Raw genomic sequence first — 21,823 nt, forward strand, 5'->3', positions numbered from 1 at the left:
CTCTTAGAAAGAGCTCAGCACAGCAGAAGTTAATTGTGGTACGAAGAGACTGTACTACCTCTCTTGCAGGTATAGGTGAGAAGAAACTGCACTGCATCTAGCAGACAATAAAGTAGGTAAGACAGGCTAATCACACACTCAGGGTACATGCTTGGTCCAAAGCAGTGAAGATCTGAACATGGAAGCATATATTGTTCTACTACACCAGGGCAGAAGTGCATGAATGTTTGGTGGATTTCTTTTTCCTTCCTTCTCTCCTTTCCTTCTTTCCTTCATTCCTTCTTTCCTACTGATTCTGTGACCTCCAATTGCCTTTTTTTTAAGAGCAATCTTTCTTAGCATCTGCATTCCTATTAGAAATGTTGATTTTCCCTTTTTTTTTCCTTTTAATTTAGGAAACATTTGATCTATGAATTAATATGTCTTTAAACAAACACGGTAAAGAAGGAAACAATTGGACAAGCCTTTGCATTTGGCAGGAATCTTTAAGACTCACTTTGAACAGCTGGATGCTTTACAGTCCTTGTGATGCAGATTAAATGTAAATAATACATGGCAGAAAACGGATAAATCATTTGAACTTCCCAAGTTATAGCCTAGAGCCATTTGACTACAGCTCATTAGGGAGTTTATGTTTATAATGTAATGCCTTTAAATAGATTTGATTTTTTTAAACAGGGTTTTGTAAATTAGAACTTTCCCAGGGGGCTAACCCAGTGCAAGCTCTTCCAGTTGTGGAGAACGTCATGACTGAAGAGGCAAGACTACAGAAGAAAGAGTTTACTTCAAAATGCAGAGGCCTGCGTATCATAATTACTTGAAAGTTTAGGAGTATCGTAGTTATCTGATGTATGAATAATACCCAGCACTCCTGCGATGCATTCATAGGGTTGACAACCTCTCATATTTGGAAGCAAATATAGTCCCCTCCCTGCCGCCAAATATAGTCCCCTTCTTGCCGCTAAATATTGAGATAGATTTAAAAATCATGAAATGGGGTGTAAGGTTGCTTTTCAGCTATTCATTCTCTTGCTGTTATGCTTTTCAGTCTTCTAATTTTAGTTCCATAATAAAGAAGTTAGTCATTTATAAAGTGACAAACTTATAAGGAAGTTTTAGTTATTAAAAAAACTAAACAATTATTTCTTTGCATTCTTCTGACTCTAATTAGAAGTCAAAGAATCTCTATGCTCCTCACTCCCTCCATCCCTCCCTCCATCCTTCCCTCCTTCCTTCCTTCCCTCCTTCCCTCCCTCCCTCCCTCCCTCCTTCCTTCCTTCCTTCCTTCCTTCCTTCCTTCCTTCCCTTCATAGCCCCTTTTTTCTTTCAAAGCAGCAAAATGATTTTCTAATAGTGTATTCCATGGGAAAGGCAGGTTAAGAGTTTACCACTTCTGCAGTATGCAATAAAAAGTTTACTCACTTATATAGCCTGAAGGTCTGGAACAGTTCATATTTACTCATTATTTCATTTCTATAGCACCTCCATGTTTTCATTAAACATTTCATCTTTGCTGTCTCGTGACTCCTGTGCTCTCCTTTCCTTGGGAATACTAAAGGGCTTGTTTGATGACTAACAACTGAAAAGTTCCACATTTTTCTATTGTGGGCTTGGATGTATTGGAACATTCAGAAATAAAGACTTTATTTCTGTTTATTTGGATGTAAATTAATTATTTGATTAAGAAAGAAATATTTTTTCTATCACTTTTTTGAGGTGCACAAATTCCACTGGTTCCCCAGTCCTACAGAAATAGCCAACAAAAAAACAAAAGAACTATTCCAACATAAAAATCAGAGAGGATACTGACACCTTTAAGGGCACTGCTTCACAGCAGGAGGAGCATTTCAGTGGGACCAGGAATTTAGCTGGATGGTGTTTGGTAAAGCACTGACTTCGTCTTTTCATTCAAACTTTTTTCAGTGTGAGCTGGACTGTATGACGAATAAAACAAGGACTTACTCAAAATGCACACTCTGTTTTATTATTTTGACTTTAACTATTTCTCTTAAGTGCACAGTATGATCTTTCACCTTACTGAGCATGGTACAAAGTCACATGGACCACACAGGGAATACTCTCTGGGGGTTCACTGCTGTATGCTGAGTTCCCAGAGCTCAGCTATGTTGTCTGTGGGTACTCTGCAGCACAGGCAAGTTTTATGAACTTACATTCATGCTCTGTGCCCTTTATTGAGACTGTGTGGCAATGTGAGGTACTGGACACCGAGTCTGCTTTACCAGCACATTTTTTCGGAGACTAGATGATTCAGACCAAGGCACTGCAGAGGCTCAATAGCCTCTAGCAGTACGCATTTCTAAGAAGAGTTAGAAACTAAGCCTAAATGTCTGATAAACAAGACAACATTAACACAGTTTCAAGTATAACTTCCAGAAGCATTCATCAAAATTTGTTGAAATCCTGAAGAAGTAAATCAAATTTAAAATTTCCTGTTCTGTTGTGCTTCATTACAGACAAAATCTCCAATGGACTTTGTTCATTAAGCCACAAATGTTCATTATTTTTGCAGTGCAGTGGCCATGCATTTTCTTAACTAAGAACTTATTTTTTAGTCTCAGCATTTCCATTTTGACATTAGAAAAATATACAACCAAAATCTATAAGACTTTGATTATATGTTGATACAGCTGATTCCAACAGCCAAAGCCTGTGACCATACATGGAATCTAAACAACAGCTAGTAATTACAATGTCAAAGGCATGTATACACTGTGTGTTATGTTTCATTGTCTGGCATGCAAATATAGACTTGGTTTCCTTTGCACTATTTCCAAAGTATAAAGAAAGCTAACCAGAGAGTTCTGTTTCGTTTACACAAAAGAACAAGGTTCAATCATGTTTGATAAGTTGCAAATTACTGGTAATACCACAAGTGTTGTTACAGCTGCTATGAGTGGTCAGGAGGATGTATAAAATACAGCAATGGCATGAATCAAAAGTCTAAACAGTTTTGAATGATAGTGTATAATACTTCTAACTTTAACTTGGTGCAAGGGCTTGTCAGCAGCAACTCGGGCAGTGGTGAGATACATGAAGTAAGTTGCCACGTACGTATTTGATATTCTGTGCTTTGGCAGACTCCTCACTGATTTTGCTCCTAAGAGGAGTGACCACATGGGCTCCTCTTTTGAAATATTGGAAGGCTATCGGAAAGAAGCACTCACCTATTTAACTGTAAAAAATAATTAATAGCAGGATACTATAAATGGATCTCTCTAGATAAGCAGCATTTTGATGGTGGTGGTTTTGTCTTTTCACTTTATATTTACATGTCTTATTAAGATTAAGTGGTATTTTATATTTGCTAAAATTTAAGATCATGTAAAAGAGTAAATGTTAATCATTTCATTCACAGCACCAAAAGTGAATTTTCCAGATTAATTGTATTTCTGATAAAAATTTTAATATTCACTTCATTATTATGGAATTATGATACTAACTGAACAGAGAAGCTGACACTACAAGGGTCAGAGAGCTACTGAGCAATATAGAAGTGGATTAAATAATGCCAGTCTGGTACCAAACTTTTTCAGGGTTTCTATTATGAAAATTTAGTTAGATAAACTTTCAGCATTTCATTTGAATGTCATATCAAGAATAATTTAAAAAAAATCCTTGGGGAATTTAAACTCAAAGTTTTTCTATGCAGATTTTTAGATATAGCTTCAGTTCAGACAAACACACACGTGGGGCTGTGGCTTCTGAGATTAATTGATGTAAGAACATAAGGTAGCTGGCTGCTACAAAAACATAAAAGGTCTTTGGCTAAAGAGGAGAAATTTTATCATCATGAAAACACTGTAATATGGTTGAAGGAACAGTGACTACTATCAGTGTAATAATGGTAGAAAATCTGTTTGCAAATGATTAAGTAATAACAAGAAAGACAACTCTTCTTGAAGGATGTTCTTAAATGTTCAAACACCCATCATCTAGTCCTTTTGGAAAGACTTTTCTCACTTCTGGAGCTGGCTTTTATGTGGCTGATGTTAATACAGATTCAAATCTTCGTGACTGAGAACAGTATTTGGCCTGATAGCATATAGAGGGAACACATGAAAAAGTAAAAGTTTCAATAAACAATCAAAAAACACTTCTAAGACATTTCCTTGTGGATAGATTTAATTATACAAAACCAGTTGAGGGTAACAGGAATCTCAGTAAAACAAGATTTTTTTTCTTGACTGAAACATTTTCATGTTTGAACACGGTTAATTACTCCTAAAGGATTTTATTATTAGGGGAGCAACATAAGTAACAGCTGCTGCTATTGTTACTTACAGAATGATTTCTACCATAAACCCTAATTTTCCCATGGACAAAATTTGCTAGAATTTCACTTTTTGGACTGCAGTGTTCCACTCTGACTGTCAGAAATTCTGGATGAAAACCATTTGGACGCTTTCATAAATGAGAAATCTGTATTAGAAAAGCTCTTGTGCAACATTTTCCCCTCTAGACTGACCAGCCACTGAATGGCTACAGATTTTGTTTTGAACTGGAATTCTCACTGAAAGGCACTGCATAGCTTTATTCTGGATAAAGCAGAAAGGTTGAGAAAGTTTTAGGGGGTTGAGAAAGCAGAAAGGTTGAGAAAGTTTTAGGCATTCAAAAATTTAAAATTTGAGTGGAATTGTACAGAAAGAAAGACTTTTAAGTGACTAGTCAAAAAATCCATTAGAGAAAACGCAGCCTTTAGCTGGTTTTGGTGGGCAGTGGCTTAAGGTTTAAATATTCCACTCAGAAATAATAAGCAAGCTGGAGTTTAACAAGGACCAAGGTAACCCTTAGAAAAACTTCAAATTGTTATATGCAACTGAGTACTGGGGAGAAAAGACCATCCTTTCCTGGCTCAAATACTTTTCTCTTCAAAGCAATAAATTCTTCAATGCAAAACAGGATGCAAGAAATCCTGAGGTCCTCATTTTTCTGCATAAGTATTCCATGGATTGTCCTTAGCTGCTTTCGCATTATAACACTTAAGTAGCTGAAACAGTTGAAGTTGGAAATCTGTAACGTAAGGTATTTGTTAATGGCCGAACTCATTCCCATAAAAGGTTTTCTTGCAGAAAAATGGCCTGTTGAAAGAAAGGGAAGTCCAGGATTTAGAGAAGAGCACCATTTTGTGGGGGTTCCTCACATACCAGAAGGCAGGATGTAATTAGGGCTATGTTCTTGCAGGAGGATCAGCTACCCGCAGAACCTTCCTATTATGCTTGAAAAAAAGATATGCTAAAAATAGGTTGAAAGAAGTAATTCTCTGAAACAGCTATACAATTGGACTCAGGAGATTTCACCTGCTTCCATCTCACTATGTGTGTCCAGTGCCCTGCCCAGCTTCTCATTTTGGACAGTATTTACCTGAAATAGGCTGCATTGCATACGGGCATGTAAGTTTCATGCGCATGGCAACCTTGCCACTGCCCCCAGCTGGCAGATATATTTGGGAAATATTTTGAAACATTTTTGGAATATCTTGAGAGCTTAAGGCTATGGTAAAATGCCACTTTTGCTCTGAAAGCCACAGGATTACAGCAGCTTCTACCAAGGAACAGGACCTACAGATGGTGTCTGGACAATTAGTTCCAGGCCGTGGAACTTACTCGCACGTTTGTATCTGGAAGAGGGCCGGTGGGGTGTTTCAGTCCAAAAGAGCTTCAAAGACTGAACTTCAAAATAAGACAATTACATGCAAAAATGTTCACTAAATGCACTCAAGCCCTCGAAAGTGAGGGAATAACCTGATTACAGTTAACAGAATTTAATAGTCATATACCTGGTTTTGAGCTAAATTGCAAAGAGTAACTTGCAGCTATAAATAATTCCCTTGGTCTTTTAGACACGTGTATCATATTTAGGGCCAAAAAGCCAGATTCCAGAAGTGTCATTGACATAAGTAAAGGCCACAAAAGCTCTACTTACGCAGCATGCTATAGCTCAGACAGAGGAAGCAGGAACAGTGAAAATATGTTGGTTTAGAAAGGAATTTAAACAGGTTTTGTTTCAATAATTATTAATGTACTAATGCTTTATTACTATATTTTTTTACTAATATACTTTACTAATACACTTGAAATTCTCACACTTGTACATGTATACCTTGCATCAGCATATGAGAAGTATTAATTTTCAATATATTCCTGTGAAAAATTAAAAAAGTATTGATAATGTTATTAATTACCTTATTATGGAGACTAAAACGTCTAAAAATTTGATAAAGAAAAAAGTAAATAAAATATATCTGTCACTATCCAACAACCTCCACAGTGTATTAAAATAGAAATAAAAAATATAAAACATTATAATGCATGTCCCACTTTGGTCCTCCCCAAAAATCTTGACTGTTCTATGTGTTAGGTGGTTGCATTCAGCATCTGTATATTTAGGTATATAAAATAATAATATAAAGTTTGATTATTCAACATGTTGGCAAAAAAAGATCCTGGAAAAAGTAATTAAACACATAATTAAGTGGCATGTTTGAAGTAAAGTTGTAGACTTACATTTAAATAGTTTTGGTTATATATTTTTCAATGCTTCAAGCCTTCAATGTTTCATGTGATCCAGATTTTACTGAGCAGAACTACATCACAGTTATTTTTTGGATTTTGTTCTGAATTGTTCTTTTTTTCCTCTACCATTTGCATTCAAATGCCTCTCTGGAATGTGCACAATTTAGTTCTTCCAGAAAAACATAGCTGTTGGTGGTAAATCCTATTCCCAAGGGAAGTGTTGATTTGTCACCTAACTGTAGCAAAATTCATACTGAGCTTTGAGTATCAGAATAGTAACATTGATTTGGACATTTTATTCTGTAGCAAAAACAGCACATGGAGTGTGGGGGTAAGCCACCTGTGTTATTAAGCTCTTAGCATGTTGAATTTTGAAATGCCTAGAGGTTTTTTAGTGTGACTTTCTCAATATATTCAGCAGCTGTAGCTAAAAAAAAATAAGTGCTTATGAACTTATAAAGATGCTAAGACCCATGTTCAATAAATGGGACACAGTATTTTGATTCCTCATAGAAAGAGATGAAGGTCTGTATCCAAAGTGTTACTCAGGCTTGAAGAGACACCAAAATTACAGTTCCTTTTAAAATGTCCCCAGCAGCAGAGTTATGTTAGGTGTTGAAGACCACACCACAAAGTATTTCAACTTTTATCCTGTCCACATTTGTCTTTTTTCATGCATGCTTCTTTTAAGTGATAAGTTGATCATTCACAGTGGACACGAAGTCTAGATGAAGGTCTGTGAATTCTGCTGTACCTTCAGTTTATGCTTGATCAACAGTTTGCCCAGGAAAGATATGGCCTAAAAGGTGTGTGTGAATAACTTTTGTATATTTTTTTTTTGTAATGCTCTACAATATTTTTTTTTTACTCTAGATGGATGCTTGAAATCCAGGAATGCAAGATATATACCCCAGTTGCCAGGAAATTCAGCTTAATGTCTATGACATTTTTTAATTAGCAAAGAGTTTGGGAATTAGTTCCTATAAAACTAAGAGAAGAAGGACAGTATGGTTTTATTTTGCAGACTTTCCATTGCTGCCTATTACTCCAGTGAAGACCAAAAGTTCCTAGAAAATTTAATGTTAAATTTGTGCCTAGTGATAATTTTGCTTAGAACTGGAACTAGCTGAAAATCTGACAAAAATAATATAAATCTGGCAATATTGAAAATAAATGTTTAGTAGGCTTTATTTCTCTCCCCCCCCCCCAATAAATCAAGAGTAACTCAAGTAAAATCCTTTGAGCTGTGTAGTCACAGCTAGTATAAATATGAAGATAACCAGCTCCTCAGAATAAAAAGAAAAGTGAACGTAGTGTATCTGGCTTAATCATTGAGTCTGCTATGAAAATGTTATCATCAGTGCCCATGATAATAGAAAGGTGTGTTTCTCTGAATGACCTGAAGAATCTGGCTGTGGAACGATAATAAAACACCTGTACATCAAGCATTCATAGCTGTGCATGAGACATCTGTTAGACTTCCATATGGCTGAATGACAGGACAACATCATCACTTTGAAGGTGATCAGTAAAACAATAAAACATTTTCTCTCTTCTTAGCTTGTTTTTACTATTTTTTTCTCTTTATCTTCCTTTTGTTGTTCTGTCCATCCCAATTTCCTATTTAATTCAAATAAGATACAGAAGCGTGCCAAACTTGCATATTTTTTCTTTCTTTTAATAAACAAATTTGCTGGCCTGGCAGCTCTTCCCAGACTTACCTCCTTTTGCTGTATTTTTGGTTCTGTCTTTCAGCAAATCAAACATTTGACATAAAAAGACATCAATCACAGCTATTCCTTGGGATGTATAAAATATGTACATTCCAAGCCTCTGGAACACCATTAAGTAGCTGTGGTTAACATTCAAACTACAAATATGTTAGATATATTTTGAATTTTGCAACATTTGCTATTGCAGTTGTTAAATTAACTTTACAGGTGTTCAAATACACTGCTAATCCTGGTGTTTTTACTAAGACTGTTAGCAATATTAAACTGAAACTCTGAAACCCAGGCATACTAAATAAGCTTAAAAAAAAAAAAAGGTGTTGATAAGTGAGTCGAGTTATGCTACAACCAGAATATTTTCTGAAGAGAAAAAAAAAAAAAAAATCACTTAAAAATTCTTAGCAGCCTGATTTTAAGTGTAGTACCAGATTCAGCCACTTTATGGGTCTTCCTATTTCCCTTTCATGTAAACAGATTTCTTAAAGAAATAAAAATCCCTGAATATGTTTCTCATCACTGTTTTTTAATGAAGATCTTTTTGCTAATGCCAATCTCTAATATTTTCATTGCTATAAGCCATACACAGTATAAAAGTGACAGGAAAAAGCATTAGTTCCCATCAATAGAAATGCCAGGGTTTCTGTCACTTTAGGAGTACACCACCGAGTTATTCTCAATGTTAAAGACACTCTGCACTTACGCAGCCTTTTCCCTTATAATTAACCTCTGTAGACTCTCACTCTAAAAACTGGAGATCCGTAAACAGCAACAAAGAATCCCTAAACTGAATCATTATCTGAATAGGTACAATTAATTTTGCTACCTGAGTCTCCTAAACAACACAAAAACCCTAAGGGGATACTTTAGTCATTCTGAAATAAAGAATGAAAGGTGCCTGTTGTTATTCCCGAGGTGCAGCAAACTCTGCAGTGCAAGCACCAATCAGGGAGCCAAGGTTTTAAGTATAATTTTTCTTCTCCCAAGGATTTCCTTTGTTTCTGGTCTGTTTGCTCTGGCTTGCGCTGCAGTCTCTGCCTGTGCAATGGGAGAAGTGGTGACAGGCCAGGGGGATTGCACCTGGCTGAGTGAGGGCAGCAGAAACAGGGAGAGCATTAGCAGCCAGACAGATGAGAAATCCCACTTCCACCTCACCCCAAGCCAGCCCTGCCAAACAATCACTGCCACCATAACAGCCAGACTCCTGTTCCCTTGTCCAGTTACATGGCAAGATCCCCCTTCCTGAGGTTATTTGTTCACATTCTGTGGGTTGCGGTGTCTTGAACTAGAGTGATTTTACCACTGCAGTGCAAATGGGTAAGAGGGTTTTATGGAGAGCAATGCTTCAGATTGTTCTTTGAGGAATACTCCTGCTTACTGCAGGGTTTTGCTCCTTCACGTTTGCTAGCTCAAGTTCTGATGTAAACTGACAATGCTTAGGTTGTGAATTTTTTAGTCATTTACAGAAAAAGAGGACTGTGAAAACATATGGAGCTATACCTTTTAAAACCAACTGATTACGAAAGGACTAATTTCATGCCCAGAAAAGCCTTCCTAATTTTTTGTCTTTTTTAGCACAAACAACAACAGTGCTACAATAATTTTAGGATTTATAGCTGCTTTTTTAAAGCCAGCCTTTAAGTACCTTTTTTGTTTATGATTTTAATAAGGTCATTTAATTGAAAAAGAAGTTCAAACTTGTATGCAGTAGCCATGTGACTTGTTCAGTCAATCACAGCACAGGATATTTTAAACCCATTTTACAATGGTGTATAAAAGCTTGACTCAATAACCATCTGGAGAATATTGAGTTTCATAACTGGTAGGAATTATTCAATATCCTCCTCCCCACAGGAATAACAGTTTCAAAATCTTCAAAGAGTGATATCTAACTGGAGAAAAGTTATTTAATGTTGTTAAAACTGGAAATTGTGTAGAACTAAATAACTCTTTTTGATCTACCTGAAAAATTACTTTGTAGGCCAGGGAAATAGTTTCCCCAACTGTCAAGTTTTATATCTAATCAACATTTCTTTCTCTTTTCATCATTGAATTATTTATTCCACTGCGACCCCAAAAATGTCCTTTTCTGACTGGGGCTTAGGATACCAACTTGATTAAATTAATGGGAAAGCTTTTGTTTTTCTTTTCAAAACTCATAAAAAAGAGCTTGCCATTTTTGTTCTCCCATCTGGGACTAGCTTCCTGGCAGTCCTATGCATGTTCACAGGATTGTGACGGTAAAAAGGAAACTTTCCTCCTAATGCTAAGGAGCACTTCTGATTAAAAAGGCAGGAGGTTCAGCTGTGTTGAGGTCAACAGAGACATCTGGATCCCACCAAAGAATGCTGTGGGCAGCTGCAGGTTGGGGCAGTAGCCACCAATACCCTGGTGCTGGTGGGTGTCTCCTCTACCAGCAAGGGGGAGGGCTATAAATTTCAGACTACTGAATCCCACACTTTTCCTCAGAGACCATTGAAATCCTTATTTGCATATATGAAGGATGCCCTTTCTAGCTACCATGGTACATCCCACACACAAACCTGACCATACTCTATTCCTTTGCAAGCGTGCTTGGTGCTTGTGAACTACAAAGTCTGTCCAGCTGAACTCAACCAGCAAAGCATCACATAGTAGTCTATTTCTGAAGCAAAAACCTCCCACAATAAACAATGGATTGGAGAAGTAAATAGCATTTTCGCTACCTATGGTGGGGAGGAGGGGGTGGAAATGGACTGCTGAAAATTTGAATAACCATTCCTTAACAAATCAGACTCCTGAAGCACAATATCATGCAAAGATTACACCTTGGAGAGAGGTTTAACAACTAAATGACATATTAATAACTGGGCCATACAAAAAAAAAGTGATCGAGATTTACACACCTCTGTGCAATCGCTTCTGTTCCCCAAACCAATGACCTCTTGGAGCCCAGAGCAAAAACCATCTCACTGAAAACACACTAGTGCATGAATTTTTTTTTTTCTTTTTTAATTTGAGAGAAGACTTTTATCAATATGAAAGGATGGTAATGTCTAGAGTAAACACTTATCTGTAAAATAGAGATTATGCGCTTAATAACATTTAATATTTTGGCATCTCAAACCTCCTGTGTAGATCAGTCTGTGAGAGTGATGTTTATTTTCTTGTTACATGTGAAAGTTCATTCTCAGTATCAAGTTTGTTTGGTCCACTAACTTTGTTAACCTTTGCATTTACTTCTGTATTTGATGGCCTTTCATGAGCAGCCACCTTAGTAGCTAGGATAGAAACAGTTACATTAGGGTTAGAGGTGATAGCCATTATGGGATTTCAACTTAAAACAGTCACTGCTTTAGAAGGATCACAGTGTGTTTGTGATTAATTATTTTCTTTGTGAGAATTTCTATGAACAAGATTATTGTATTAATATATAAACCATCTGGGTAACCTTTAATATCTACCCACTTTCTTGATGAAATAATAATCAAGACTTCGTGAAAAATCACTCCCTACTTAACTAGATGCTGGCAGAGCAATAGTGCTTTCCTCTGCCTCTACTGAGGAATTCCAAAGAAGGATAAGTCAGGAAAAATCTACACCAAGTACATTTTTAAAGAACACAGTTCTTTGTAATTTGATGCAAATTTAGGATCTGTATAATTTTTTTATGACATACTTCTAGTTTTCTACATATTTTAAAAACACACATGCAGATGAGATTCTCTGCATAAGCTGCTTTTTATACACTGCTCCAAAATGTATTTTATCAAACTTACACTAAGAAATAACATTTTAAAAAACTAATAAAATTATATTTGTATCTTTAAGAAATACACTCCCAATAGCACAGTTCAGATTCACAGTGCTCAGGAGACACTGAAATCATTGCTTAGAAACAGTATTTGCTGACTTCACCAGGGCAACAGTTTAATCCTTAAAGTAATCAACTTTCACCCTCTTCTTGGGTGTTTTGACTTTTAAGTTCTCACTAGTCTTTTTGAGAAAAACAGCTCTTGGAGACAGCTATTATTCTCCTCCATGGGATAGTCCACTTCATTCAGACAAGTAATATCATCTTCTGTTTACACTCATCTGAAACAAGTGCACAGGGTCACCCTCTACACTCTCATGTTTTACCAAAGCAGAAGGAAAGACTCTGCAGCAGGACACAGCAGAGCTCAGAAACCCGAATAACCTGGGAAGCAGACTTTGCATGCCTATTTATTTCTTGCATTTGATCCTCTTAAAAAAAAAAAAAGTAAATCTCAATATCATGTCCTCAAAGCATTTCATATAGGCTGAAACACTCTAATAGAGAAGTCAGCTTTGGATTGTATTTTGTTTTGTCTGTTTTTAAGTCAGGGACCAGATCCTCAGCTGGTGCAAACTCCATTGACCTCAGCTTGTCCTTTGACTTGAGGAGCTGAGCATCATATTTAGTAAGTACATATTAACATGTTCAGGAGGAGAAAATATTGAAGCCATTTATAAGGAAAAATAAACAAGAAAAAGAAAAAAAATACAAAACCTAAACCCACAATGGCTTTCTTAGCATAGCCCTAGCAGGATGGTACCCAAATTATAGGAATAAACCACAATACAGATTCAAAGCAAAAGTCCTCTACAATTAAATCACTAGCCTAAAATCTAGGAAACCAAGAGAACTATACAAATTACCCTGACCAAGAGTCTGAAGCTGTGGTTCTTTCTGCAGCCTGCATCTCAGAAAAACATGTGAAACCTCTGCATTATGTCCTGCTGCTTTCCAAAGCCTGACTTTGGCTCCTGTGAGAAAATATCTATGAAAGGAATTGCTTGAACTCCAGTAATTCTCCTGGCTCAAAATAACCGTTGCACACCACCATTTTGTAACAGCTAAACTCTGCCTTCCAGGAAGAAATGTACATTTTGACTTCTTGTGACCCGCTCATTGACTGACTTGTCTGCTCTGTTCAGACTCTGCTGAGTGATGCAGTCTTCTGAAATAACCTGGGAGCTAGCTGCTGGTGCCAGCAGCCTGTAATGAGACCTCTGAAAGCAAGAAAGAGAATCACAGCTTGGTTACAAACCCCTTGGCACATGAGTAGCCCTGAAAGATATATTGAGGAGCACACACTTCAAAACAAAAGCCTTCAGTAATTTAATCACTGGTCCTAAATGTGCTGGCTGCATGTTAGATGACCAAAAAGTTTCCAAAATATGCGTGCAGAGAATCATCTTACTAGCTACTCATCCCAGCTAGAACCAATGAGGCTGTTAAAAGAAAAGATTTTAGCTGTATGCTATCACATCATCTGACACCTTCCGTTTTTATTGATGCTGTGCAGGAAGCCTTGAAAATACATATAGAGCATTTATTTCTGATAACTAAAAATCTCTGTTGGACACCAGTATAGCATTTTGGGGCAACATTTCCACCACAGAAATATTCCACAGAATATTTCTTTAGCATACTCCCCTCTGTGCTGAAGAGAGAATGTAACTTCTTCACCCAGCTAGACAGGTTCCCTTTGCTACCTGGCCTAAGTATCCCCTCTCCTTGCCTGAATAATGGAGAGCACAGAAGCCACTTGTGTAACTGTTTTCTGACTCATGTGTGGGGTATGTCTGACAGCTCCAGGGATCACTCTGCGGCTTCTAGGACCACACCCAGAGGGAAAACCCTTTATTTTTTGCTACAACCAAACTTGAATTAGGATTGCGGTTTGACGCTGCTTCCTAAATTGGATATAGGTGTTTGAATTCATCCTAGTGCTGGCATCAAGTCCCCAGCTGCCTGTTTCCTCTATGGGATGTGATAATATTTTCCTAAATCTCTTTGGTACTGTAATTACACTTTAACCATAGGAACGCTCTGCCTGATGATTTTGGTTCTTTTGGTAATAAAGTCCAACTACTCAATCAAAACTGTACTATTGTTTGGTAGCTTGGAGTTTGTTAAAAGTACGTGGTAGGGGTGTATACCTCATCACTGATCAAGCACTCTTGATCAGCATCTCTTTTTTTTCTCTGAGATTGTCTTTTAATTCATTCATGGTTAACAAAGTTCAGAGCAGGGAGGCAGTGTTAGGAACAAGCTATCCACCCTGAGTTTGCTCATCACAGTCTCAGCCCAGACACTGACAGAGTGCATTCTTTCCCTGTCCTCTTTAAGCATGCTCTGTGGTGACCAGCATCATCTCTGCCGTCACTCCTCTGGTTACTGCATGCAAAAAACTGAGGGCAAAGTAGTTTTCCTATATAATTTCTGCCAAAAAATGGTGGCCGTCCTTGCGGTGTAGGTATGGAAAAAAAAGCTAAGATTCTTCCCATGGGAACAGGCATTACCACTCTATTTTTACCTCTGCTGGTAAATTACTACAGCTTAGATCAGTGGGAGTTTGACCACTTGCACCAGCTGAGAATCTGACAATCCAGCAATCCAGCCTGTTTCTCTGTCTGGTTCTAAAGTAAAGGATGAAACCAGGGAATCCCAGGTTTTTTTTCTCTTAATAAGGAGATTTGCTAGGGACAGAGGAGAGAACGTTTCTCCTCCCTGGAAGGTCTCCTTCCTCTTGCAGAAAGACCTGGGATAGGGGAGGCAAAGAGCTGCATGACAGACTCGTGTCACTCATGGTGTGTAGTGAGGAGTCATGCCACTCTTCTGAGCATTCCTTAAAACCTCAACACAACTTGCTGGCTGGCGCAGGAGCCTAATTTGCTTCTTTGTAGTACTCAGGATTGGGCACGTTACAAGGAATTAAAACATAATTCATTACTGTGATAATACTGTCTCACACATCCAGCAGTTGCCTCAACAGACCTCATAAACCACAAACACCACTCAAAGTGGTCCTGCATATGCTCTGCTCTGTACAAAGCACTTTTTTTTCTCCTCCTACTCCTCTTTAGGTCTTTCCAACACACCGTCATGCCCCTCTCAGATCATATCCACCCTCCTGCTCATATCCTGGTTTTGAGGCACTCTACGTTCTGCAAAGCTTATTTTAGAAATCCTGTCACATCCTGCCCACTCTATTTTTTACCTGGTAAAGGAAGACTTGACACTCCAATTTCTAGCAAAGCAGCAGGGGAGACCATTTGTTTCTTACCACTACATTTATTATGTTCAGTCTGCTGAGGGAGGTAGGAGGAGTGAGCAAAGACAACGTTTGCTCCTGTTCCCAACCAATGTCAACTGCTCCTACTTGGCAACTGCTAAGTTATCCTCTCTGCTGGATATTAAAAGATCCTGCCACTTTTCTGCTGTCTCAGAAACCCTGATGAAGAGTTAAAAGGTGAAAGTGTGTTCTTACCCTGTAGTCAGAAACAGTTTCTCCTGGTGGCATCATTAATGTGAACCTCAAAGAAACTTTCCTGAAACTAAAATGAGAGCGGTTAGGAGATTGAGCCAGTCACTTCCTAACACAAAGCAGGCCCAGCCACATGGGGTTTTCACTGGAGAAACAGCTTCTCAGGTGGTGCAAATTTGACAGATCTCTGCTGACTGGTCTGTGGCAAGGCTGGCAATTTACAGCAATGAGGGCCTGCCCAGGAGCCTCTGAAGATCCAGCCCAAGAGCGCATCCTGGAAAACCATGGCTGCTCTGAGAACTCTCCCCTTGTTGGCTAACAGTGAGGTAACTGCCTTCCTACACTGCTGACTGAAAGTGGCTTAGAAAATCCGTGAGCCCAAAAGCATTAAAGCCACATGAACACAGGAAGGGCTGGAGGGGTGAAGACCCCTTCCTGTGTAGGAAGGATCAGTGCACGCTGCAGCAGCACCCAGCTGGGGAGCTGCTCTTCCAAGAGATGACGAACCCTCTCCAGCTGCCAACCCATCAGTTTGGCTCACATTGGGCGCATGCTGTTTTGCAGAGCATGGTACAAGGCACAGCGCCATCACCCCAGCTTTCCAGCCCTCCTGCAACCTGGGGAGGAGCTGCTGCCTTTTTGGCCCAGTTGACCAGAGACTGACTGAGGTCTTGCTGGGCTGTGTTTGTCTGGAGAACAAACAGATGAGGTGAACCAAGCATTTATTTGGTGCCTTTCTTTTCTGCCATGGAAAATGGCCAATGCTCTGTCTCTCTGAACTCCACAAAAATTAATAGGAGCAACCAGCTTTCTTGCTGATCTGAAAACAAATGCAGTGCCCCAAAGAAGTTAATTCTCTTGACCTCATTCCAGTGAAATACTTCTGCTTCTCTTGGCTGCATCTGCCTTTCTGCACCTTGCAGACATGCAAATATCACCTTCATCAGGTGCAGCTTCCAGCCAGGCATAGGGCTGCAGTGTGCCTTAGCTTCTGATAAGCCTTGCCCTGGGCCTGATGCTTTGAGTGGCAACTTGCTGCTTTTGGATAAAGCTGGAGTAAACTGGAAGAGGCTGTTTTGCTTCTTTCTCTTCATAGCAGCTTAATGCAAATTAAATACAATCATAAAGAAAGAAAAAGAATAGCTGAGGAGAAAGAAATCTCCCAGATTTTCCCTGACCATGTAGGGAAATTAATTTGAATGTTGAAACTGATCTGACAGCGTTCTCATAACAGAAATACAAAACTGAAATATGTCTATTTTAATTCTGAAATCCATTGGTGATTCTCCAATACCTTCTATTATGAAAAAGAGAATGTATTATGTTTCATATTTTCAAAGTAACATGTCTGGCTCATAGTGATAATCATCTTATTTTGAACACGAATATCCTGATTTTTTTCTGTAATGAATTCTTGCAGTACATTTTTTTCCTTCATAGTAAAATTGATTAAAGTGACTCCACAGCTGCTTGTCTGATATTTTTGAATTCTATGCTTTCTTTTTAAGTTCTATACTGAAGAATTAACATAGAACCTAAGAAGACATTAGATTCAAGTTCAGTAAGAGCCGTCTAATGAGTCATTATGGAGTCAGACAGTCTCACTGTTTGTAGTCTGAGCTGTTTAAGGGGACTCCATGGCCTGAGATGGTGCAGTACCAGCCTCGAGACAGACAAGATATCTGCATCATAAATAGGCGGTGCTCTGACAGAAAATTCCAGACTGCAGCACGGATTAGATAATAAAATTCATTAACTATTAGAAAAAGATCATCAATTAATTTTAAAACCGATGTGGTCGGTTTTTTTAGAAAGTTCTTAAATTTATATAATGCCCATTGTGCTATGAAACCTGCAAATAGAAATGTAGGACCAGTTCTTCCAAGGCTGTCATATTCAAAGGCTAAATCATATTCAAGGTATCTTAATTAATGTTATACACAGCTGCCTGATAACTTTACTCTCACTTAGGCTCCTTTAACCACAGCAGCAACCAGTGGGGAGCGGCATTTTTCCAAGCACTGACCAAAGTACACAGCAGCAATGTTAGGTTTCCCTTGCTCAAGAATTAGAAAATTTCATAGAGGCTACATTCATTCTACTAAACCACAGTTTACAGTCACTTACCTGTCAAAATTTGTTGCAACTTTCACTTGAATAAAGAGAGAAAACATAACAAAAAAAAAATCAGAGAAAGAGGGAAGACAAGAAGACCTATCGACTCAGCCAATATCAGATCTTTAGCAACAAGACAGCCTACTTGATGACTTTCTTGTATTCCTCTAGACTTAAGGCTTTTTCTGTCCCATTTAGAATCACACCTAATGTTTCTCTTCAGAAGAAGCTTACAACTTTGCCAGACTTCATACCATTAGGCTCAAATTCTCTATGCCAGGACTTTGTTTCAGGTTGAATTTTTTTTTGAAGATTCAGCTGAAATGTGTTGCTGGTTTGTTTGCAAAAGCTTATTGAAAATATAACTTAGTCAGGAGGCAGGGTAATAATGATCCAACTCTCTCCTCTCGCTGCTCACAGAGGCTGACAGTGAGCAGGAGCTGGTGGAAGGGCTTCAAACACAACTCAACAGTACTCCAGCTTCCCCAGTGCTCCACTGGTCCTCCCAAAAGGGGAAAATCATAGTTACCATCAAGTTAATACATCATAAAGTACATATCTATGCATCTGTATATTTATTTATGACAAAATGCACTTATAATGCAACCTGAAACAAGATGAACTCTAATGGTCATCCTAGAGCAAGGGCTGTTCACAGGCTTTATAAAAACCAAAATTACAATGGCAAATGAAAACATGAAGTGAGAGAAAACTGTAAAATCCTTGGTTGACACACATACCCCAGAAAATCTTTTCTATAGTAGATATGTCATAAAAGAAAATGATACCTTATAATTAAATTGTTATAACGTGATTGCAGATAAATATTAGTCATCTTAGTTAAGACTGTGGTTTTCTTATAACGTCATAGTAAGCTTAATGAATTTGCTCTACATCTAGCTATACTAGTCAAACATAAATAATACAAACAATGTGTGGAAAGAAATGGTTGCCATCTATAAAACTATATTGTAGTACAGCAATTTTTGTTTCTTATTTAGAAGTGCCTGACATTTAACGCAAGAAATATTAACTAAAATTCTTCTCTTTTGAAAATTCCAAATACATAAGCAGTATCACTCTAGTCATGAACTGTATAAAGAAAAATAACAATGTGATTATTGTGGCACGGCCAAAATTTACAAAGTGAAATCATGACATTTCTCCAGACTTCTCTGTGAATCAATTTTGGAGCTTGTATTTACCCAGTATAACCTTTCAGCCCATTAGTTAAGCAGCATAAGTCACATGAGAGCTAATTGAATTCCAGCAGTCTCTAACAGGTGCATTTTATAACATGTCAGATCCCACAGTTAAATGATTAAAGGACAGCTCTTTACTGGGTTTCCAAGTAATAAATACTTATTTTCAATACAGAAAGCACAGAAAGGCTGTACCAGCTGAAATAACCTACAAACCAGCTTTACTTGTGCTTATATACCTCAGCAGAAAGGATACAAACCAATCAGTTCATCTCTTCCTACTGGTAAAAATTCAATGAAAAAGAGAACAAAAGTCTCATTTCTAAGATGTTAGGCCCAACACATGAAAGAATGGTCTACTAATCACATTAGTCCATTGGCAAGACATAAGCAGTGTGCACGCAGTCTTACCTTTGAAACATTGCCTCTCACCACCTTATGGCTAAACTGCTGTGATCTGTTGTGGGTAAAGCTCTTATCAAGATACATTTGACCCTCTGATTTCCATGTCCATTGGGTGCACTTTCCTAAAGGTAAAACAAGTGTAAGTACAAGCTCTTTCACAATAATCTCATCAGGTCTCACAATCACAGAACACTTGATAGAAAAATTAAACTGTCAAAACCTATTAATACACTCTGAAATTATGATGATTCTTCATGGAATGAGAAACCTTTGTGGAAAAAAAAAAAATCAGTCCTGCAAAATGTAAATAACCATATTTTTTACCTGTTGTTTTCTTTGTCTCTTTGCCTGAAACCTTGCTCATTTTATGATAATTTCTGAACTGGCTTTTCTTTACTAGCAATGCTAACTCAGCATCCCCATTACACGCTCAGGTCAGGAAGAGAGCTATAATTTCCCTACAAATACATTTTTCTTATCTACATTTTTCATGCTTTCTTTTGCTATCCCATTTTATTGTCACCCTGAGGATGAATACTATATCAGTACCCTTATTTGCTCCATTTTTTTCAAGTACGTTGTCCACAAACATATTCGCGCCTACATGAACTCTTTTTTTAAGTGAAGGAATTGTATGTCTATATTGTCCTATCAAAAAAAGTTTTTTTCAAGAAAAACACTTCTACAAAGTATACAGAGGTGAAACTAAGTTAATAAACAGGTAATTACGAAGTACACAGGCCTAATCTGACTGTTTACAGGCTACACTGAGCGCTCAGATCTAACTGAGATCTCACAGGGTTGCTGAAAGTGTCATGCACCTGCTGGCTGCATTCTGGCCATCTTCAGAGCCTTAGCATAATCAGCACAGCCGTGGTCAATTCACAATTCACATTTGCATTTTCAGTTTCACATTTCTAACCAGGTACATACGTATATATACAGGTTTTACTGCTGTTTCTTCTCTCAGTTTAGTAGGTGCCACTGCTAGACTTTATAAAAGCGCTTACAGCATGAGAGAAGGAGTAAAAAAATTCCTGTGTGTGAGCAGTATGACCCAGACTCTGCTGTACAAATGCCATGGATAGATGACATATTGTCTCAAAATACTCAACAGGCTCTATGCCTGTACATACCCACAGCTGGAATTCACTAGCTGTGCTAAGGGTGTCCTGGCAAAATGATTCTCCTGTGTCCCTTGCAGAGCAGTAATCCAACATTCACATTTGTCTCCTACCAGGTCGGGTATTTGGACCAGTGAAATGAAGGTAAGCTCTAATTACTTTTCACAGTGCAATTGATTTCTTCTAAGATGTGTTGATGTATAAAGCTATTTCAAAGTGCCGTTTGTCCTTCAGTGAGAACAATGTTTCTTCACCCTTCTCCCCCTCTGATGGTTCCTATCCAGGTTTCTCTCATGTTCCTACCTTTACACTTCATCTCACATCAGAATAGAGTATATACCTAACCAAGTCAGTATGTTCAAGGAATTATAAACCAAAAGAAAAAAGTATATTCCAGTCATTCCTTGGTTGATCAGATTACGCAAAACCGTTTATTAATGGGGTGTGATTTCTGCATTAATTGTTATAGCTCCTGACCTTGCAGTATGTCATGAAGGCTCCTTGTGTTCCAGGCTTTTGGTGTGAATCATAGTCTGGACCTCCACAGTCTTTCTAATTTGCAATAAAATTCACACTTTTTGGTGGAATTAAATCCCTCCCTCTCTACATTAACAGTGGAGTATGCAATGTGTTCCTTTGAAGAAAAAAAAAGAAAAAATCCTCATTGAATTTTTGGGGCTTTGATGCTGTGGTTAGAGTATCAAATAATGAAAGTTACGTTAGGTGCTGCCAGAAATTTAAGAACTCCATTTTTTATTTCTTTTTTTACTGGAAAAATCAGTTTTTTGCATGAAAGAATGGGGAAGCCTATTTTTCTTTGTCAAGAAGGGCAGCCTTTCTTTATTTTTTCCTCTCCCACACTCCCTTTGTGGTTCTTCCAGCCAGTTTGCTGTTATCCTTCACACAAAACAGCATCAAAAGTAGCATTCAGAGAAAGGAAGCAGCAAAAGACAAATTAAAATAAAGCCTGCTACTGGAAAACATGCTTTCAGTTTCTGCAAGACTGTAAAGTCTGCTTTTCCCCAGTGATGCTTGATTGTGAGAAAATGGCATGGATAAACCTGTATAGAGATTAATCTTTTTCAAAACTATTGCATACAAAGGTATTTTCATGTAAATGTCATTCATGCTTTAAAAGGTAATCCTTTTAGAATTGCTGTGTAACTGAGAGTGTATTTTCTTAATTCAGATTTAATTGTAATTTATATTTATTCATATATACACACAGATATTAATTAAAGTTATTTTGTCATTAGCAAATAGTCCTAATTTTATTTCTCTAAATATATATATACTATTTGTTCCACACAAATACCTTTTTTACCATGAACTTTCTTCTTTTTCATCTTTTATATGGTACAGTATCCTTGAATTTCATTCTGATGTTAATTTATGACTTTATGAATACTGAAATTGTTTTACCACCCTAGTGCTCTTTGTATA

At 37.7% G+C, this 21,823-nt stretch overlaps 1 long non-coding RNA gene across 1 annotated transcript; it reads right to left on the minus strand.

Moving 5' to 3' along the window:
- Positions 1-4,972: 4,972 nt before the first annotated feature.
- On the minus strand, positions 4,973-15,617 carry LOC133277386 (uncharacterized). The gene is made up of 3 exons (XR_009746180.1): positions 15,538-15,617; positions 5,621-5,690; positions 4,973-5,099 (listed from the first exon to the last, which is right to left on the minus strand). It is a non-coding gene; the product is annotated as an uncharacterized LOC133277386 (long non-coding RNA).
- Positions 15,618-21,823: the final 6,206 nt, after the last annotated feature.

Source organism: Pezoporus flaviventris, unplaced genomic scaffold, assembly GCF_033815535.1.
Source record: "Pezoporus flaviventris isolate CSIRO_AGI_PZ_B2104156 unplaced genomic scaffold, CSIRO_AGI_Pfla_v1 ptg000055l, whole genome shotgun sequence".
Taxonomy (NCBI): domain Eukaryota; kingdom Metazoa; phylum Chordata; class Aves; order Psittaciformes; family Psittacidae; genus Pezoporus; species Pezoporus flaviventris.